At 38.3% G+C, this 5,859-nt stretch overlaps 1 long non-coding RNA gene across 1 annotated transcript; it reads left to right on the top strand.

The window, feature by feature from the left end:
• The first annotated feature begins 570 nt into the window (after positions 1-570).
• Positions 571-2,304, top strand: LOC125266270. Its single transcript, XR_007184463.1, has 4 exons — positions 571-1,446; positions 1,559-1,621; positions 1,700-1,773; positions 1,873-2,304. It is a non-coding gene; the product is annotated as an uncharacterized LOC125266270 (long non-coding RNA).
• The last annotated feature ends 3,555 nt before the right edge of the window (positions 2,305-5,859 follow it).

The following is a 5,859-nucleotide window of genomic DNA, read 5'->3' on the forward strand; positions in this document are numbered from 1 at the left end:
AGGTTCGACCGAAAGTTCGGAGCTTTATGGGTCATCTCAGAGCAGAAAGGCCATTAGACATCCTGGCCATTGACTTTACATTATTGGAACCTTCTTCCAATGGAACAGAAAATGTCTTGGTCATGACAGATGTCTTCTCGAAGTTTACCCAAGCTATACCAACAAAAGATCAGACCGCACAGACTGTGGCACGAGTATTGGTTGAGCGTTGGTTCCATTTGTTTGGGTTGCCAAGGCAAATTCACTCTGACCAAGGTCGATGCTTCGAGAGTAGAATTATCCAGGAACTGTGTAAAATATATGGCATTGTCAAAACACGTACAACACCATATAGGCCCCAAGGTAATGGTCAATGCGAGAGATTTAATAGGACAATGCATGATTTATTGCGAACACTTCCTTCTGAAAAGAAGTATCATTGGCCAGATTTTCTTTCACAACTTGTGTTTGCTTACAACACTACGGAACATCAGTCGACCGGTTATTCTCCATATGTTCTTATGTTTGGGGAAGAGCCTCAGTTGCCAGTTGACTTCATTTTGGGGCAGGATAATCTTGAATCCTACTGGAGAACCTTGGATAGTACAACATAAAGAAAATTTGGAACAAGTTTTTAAATGTGCTAGAGCTCGCCTGCTAGCTGCTGCAGCCCAACGGGCTCGATCTAACAATGAAAAGGTGAATTGTGACTCTCTGCAAGAGGGTCAGTTGGTGTATCGAAGATCTCATAAGGTAAGAGGCAGAAATAAAATCCAGGATGTTTGGGATCCTACCCTTTACAGGATTGTGCAAAGCCCAGATGGTTTAGGTCCAGTGTATTCTATATGTCCGGCGGATGGGAGTGGGCAAGTTAAACGAATACATCGTTGTGAGTTGCGTCCAGTCTATAATGCTACAGAGGATCCAGGGTTGTCCCCTCATATGAGGGATGAAGAGCCCAATCTAAATGAAGATCTCATTTTAATTGTATCACAGCCAACGGAGGAGGTACATTCACAGGATGAATGTACAGGTAATGTTTTGTCTGGTCCAGGTAGGAGCCAAAGTAGTGCGTTACCAGTTTCACAGGGTGGTGGGGAACCAAGACGCACACAGAGATTAACTGCAGGATGTCATCGGAACCCGTATCATCTCCCTCAATCTGTGTGCATTAATGATCAGATAGCTCTCCCTGTGATAAGGCCATCCAATAGTTCCCAAAGCTGTGTGTTTAGGCCATGGGTGTGAAAATATAATTTATCGCCGGGACGTCGATTTGATTTTGGGGGGGATGGGTGTAACCGGTTGACGTATGGGTTGGGGACTACAACTCCCAATAGTCTTTGGGACAATTTTAAGAATTGCGTCATTACGTAGTTGGCACGCTATAAACAGACGCACGGAAGTACTGCGCGTCCTCGTTTCATTCATTCATTGAACTCGGAAATAAGCGTGAGCTTGCATCAGGTAATGTTGTTCTTAATAGTTCATTTAATTTAACCGAGGGCTGTTCCTGTTTTGAGCAACGAGACTGTTATATTGCCTCATGCTGCTCATGCTTCTAATTGTTTGTCTGTAGGTCACCTTTATGTGATTTTTGAACGTGGGGCATAAGGCAGTCGTATGTATTTGTTTTATCAAGGTAATGGGTTTATGCAAGGATAATAGTAGGTTAATTTGGGTGGGTAGAAAGTCGTTTTATCTTGTTGTTGCATTTCAGAAGTCCTTGTGTGTTGATGGTGATTGGCCTGGTGATGCAGCCTTCAGAGTGTTGAATGAGTGAGAGCGAATTAGGTAATGACAAGTGCTATTTAGTTTATTTCATTTATATGTTTACATTTCATTTGTTTGTATGTTTTATTTTATTTGTTTTCATGAAAGTTTGTTTTGTAGGTTCCTTTTAAAGAAGAACCGTGTGGTTGATGTATTCCTTTTTTTTCTTTAATCCAGTTCATTTAAAGGTATTTGATTAGATTAAATAATTTGATTTATGCAAATGTGTGTTTCAGTTATTAATAAAAGGTTTTTATGTTGCAGGACTAGCACGGCTATTGTTACTATTTGATTTCTTTTATTTTTGGTGAATTACCCTCATTTTTTCTTTGGATGTTGTGTATTTATATTATTGTATGCTTTCAATTGATACTGTTTTCTTTTTCTTTTTAGTTTTCCATCTTACTTCCATGGCAGCTGCAGGGTCTCCTCCAAGGGTGTGACTGGCACTGGTGAGGTGGTGGGCATTCTTCTGTGGTTCCTGGTGATGTATTTATCCTTTTGAGTGCCGTGGATTTTTGTACTGTATTTGGAGTGTGCATTGCAAGTAGTGGCTATATTTTCCTACACACGTATAGTTGTGCCCGGATTGGAGCCCTGTGGTTTGTCATAAATTTGTTTTGTTTTTGTTTCTTTCTCCTTGCTGAATGATGTGTACTCGTGTTTTAAATATCTAATTGTTTTTATACAAAACTTGGTATTTATTGTGAATAAAAGCTTGTACAAGCAATACATTCTTACTACAGCCTGTGGCCAGTTATTCACCCACTTGTGGTGGGTTACATAAATACATAACTTTTCAATGTGCTGCTGTTGCGGATGGTCAAGCAAATGTTTGTGCTTTGTTTTTGTTTGATAGAATTGTAATGTTTATGTGTACGAAGCCATGCTTGCTGATATTGTGGTCTATAACTCCTCCCCAAACTCCATCTTGCCCTCTCATTGGCTGTCAGTCTTCGCCGATGTAGTTTTCAGTCAGAACACTTTTCACACAGCAGGATTTTGAATCGGCGACAGGTCCAGATATTTAGCATGCCAAATATCTCACGGGTGTCGGCGACTCGTCTGCAATTCTCTCATATCGCGTCTTTGCTCATTCACACTGCGTGATTGTCACTCGCGTGAACGAGCACCGATTTGCCTGTGATTTCGGGCATTTGTCGGCGATTTCTCAAAACCTGTCGGCGAGCCAAAATCGGGGCTAAAATCGTGCAGTCTGAACTCGGCTTTACTCTGAGATGGGAAACCCTGAGATTTCAGTTTCAGAACAGCTGAACTGAGTTAGTTCAATCGACTCTGAGTGGGTTGACTCGGAGTTAAGCGCGTGCGCCACGACTATGAAAAGCCGTCATCAATGGAGCTCCGATATTACGATTCACCATGGCAACAGCACGTGACAAAAGAACGTCTGGATACTTTTGAGTCAATGCAAGTTTAATTCTTATCACTGTTATAATATCAAAGGTGAAAACTGGTATAATGGTAAGTTATTGAACTAATATTCATTTTCATGGTATCCCACATGCAAAAAACAAGAAAGAAATAAAAAATTTAACAGCATGCAATAATAAGAGTGTAAATGATTTTATCATTATTAAACACTCGTTAGGCAATTTACTTCCACTTTTAGAACATTTTCTTCATTTTTATTGATAATAAATGCCTTTCTGATGTGATATGGGATGGGAAAAGGGGCAATAGGGAGCTCAGCAGAAGGTAGATTCGAACCCAGTCAATCAGCCACAAGAATGTGGGTCAATTTTAACCTGGTCTGACATTGGTGGGCGGAGCTACTGTAAATTTGTACTTAGTAATAGACACTCTGAATAATCTTGTTTTCCATTTGCATTAAGATTATTTTTATTACCACACTGGCAGATATTGCTCATTTTACTTAAGTAAAATGCACTTAATTTAGATCCCAGGAAACAAGACTAAATATCTTATATCATTTTCTTATATAGAATATCCATCTTGATTTAAGAATTTTTTAGATATTTGTACTTGAAATAGGGCAAAAAATACTCAGTAAGAAAAAGCATTTTTGCAGTGTGAATGAATGAGTTAACTATTTAAACATTACTTGCACTTTAAAAAGAGGGAGGAGAAATAAACTATGGGTTTACCGAAGACAACCTGCTCCCGACCAGGTTAGGCTCACAGAGTAAGTTACCATGGTAACTGACTCTGAGTATAAGTTACCTCTCTTTCAGAAACAGGCTTGACTTACCCTGCTTTCTTGGGTTTGACATACCTCTCATTCTGAAACGGAAAACCCAGAGTTTCCCTTATTTCAGGGTTAACATACTCAGTTTTCACTTAACCTCCTTTCTGAAATGGGCCCCAGCTCTTCCAGGTTCTATATCAGAACGCCGGCTCAGTATTGGCTGATGCTGAACACGTTGTTTTGGATATTGAGATTGATATTGCTATTTACCAATTTCAGTGCTGTTATTTGCTTGCTTTTTTGCTTTTAAGTTAATGCCATATATGCTTGAATGCTTGAATGATTATGAAATTAAGTAACCGCAATACTTACTTTGTTTGTTATAAGATAAGATGACTAAGCAACAGTTGTGAAAGTAAGGTTTATGAGTTTGATGTTTGTAACCAACCACAAAGTTTAACAATAAGGATGAAGAGAGCATGTTGCAACCTCAGGCGGAGGTGATCCAGATGAAGATTTCAGTGAAGAAAAGGAAGCGTGCTAGAAGAAGACAACAGCGTAAGCCAAGAGGAAGGACATCAGGCTTAGTAAGCAAAAGATAAAGAGACTGATACGCCTATAACTGAAAGATTAGATTACACAAGGCGTTGATCAATCGATGAAGTTGCAATTTCTCAAAAAGTAGTATAAAAGTCTGAGGAGTAAAAGGCCTCTTTAGATGCTGCCTGCATTAAGCGTTAAACAACACCTGATGCCCTAACCAGGGGCGATAAACAGCATCTCCAATATTGCTGGATAAAAGCTTATAGAGCTTTTTAGCTTTAAGTTTTATTTTGCATCAACTGCTTTGTATTGTAACCAAAGTATTTTTATTGTTACGATTGCCTTCCATGAGACTTTACTTGTGACTACAAACTGAGTCTCAATAAAGAACAACCACAAGACTACGTCATCCCTGAAGGACTTCACCTGCCGGTGGGTGAGTACTTTATGGTTTAGGCTAGATTTGACCAACCTTGCCCTATCTGAATAATCCTAGGGTTAAAAGGTGTATTATATAAAAATTCACACCGACTAACAACGTGAGTGTAACAATCATAGTTCTGTTCAATATACAAAGCCATATCTCATTTTGTTTCAATATTCTGTTTAATATACAAAGTATATTTGTTTTAACATCATTTGTGGTTGAAAGAGGTGGAAATTGAATGGGGAAATAGTAAATTAATTAATTGTTTATTTTGTCGTGTTTATTACAAGGAAGTCTGAATAGATGTTGATCGGCAAAAGACACTTTATCTGTTAGTCTGAGATCAATTGGACTCACTTTCTCAGACGATATCACGAGAGTTCCTCCATGCGAGTAAACGTTCTCAGGTCAGGTGAGATTGTGAGAGTTTCTCATGTCAAAAACACTATCTACTGCTAAGACAATGGCATCGAAGACGATATTTTTAAATTATACTATTAAAAATAAAGGTTACAAAAGGATGTTTTTTTGCAGTGAGAAACCTTACAGTGAACTGTTATTAAAATAACTATTTTTTTCTCTGTGTAAAGAATTTTTTTAAAATCTAAAAGAACCTTTTGTGGAATGGAATTTGGTCCTCCAAAATCACTGTCTTAAGCAGCATGTTATTAATAATGGTTTTATATGGCAAACTCGTAACATTCAGTTTAGCGAGTGTGTTCGTATTCTAGGCACATCTGCTTGCCTGTATATATGGATCATTATACTGACTCACATCAATGAATTACTTCGTAGAATATCCCTAAATGATAATGTTAATGTGTGTTAAAGAAACAAACAAAATATCACACAACATTATTCATTTAACATGTGAAAGCGTCCCTATCCCTAATAATGTGTCTGAAGTCTTCTGCCTTTTCTCTGTAAAAAGAGCCTTATATAAACATGTTCAATAAGATCTATGATTCAT

Source organism: Megalobrama amblycephala, linkage group LG4 (genome assembly GCF_018812025.1).
Source record: "Megalobrama amblycephala isolate DHTTF-2021 linkage group LG4, ASM1881202v1, whole genome shotgun sequence".
NCBI lineage: Eukaryota > Metazoa > Chordata > Actinopteri > Cypriniformes > Xenocyprididae > Megalobrama > Megalobrama amblycephala.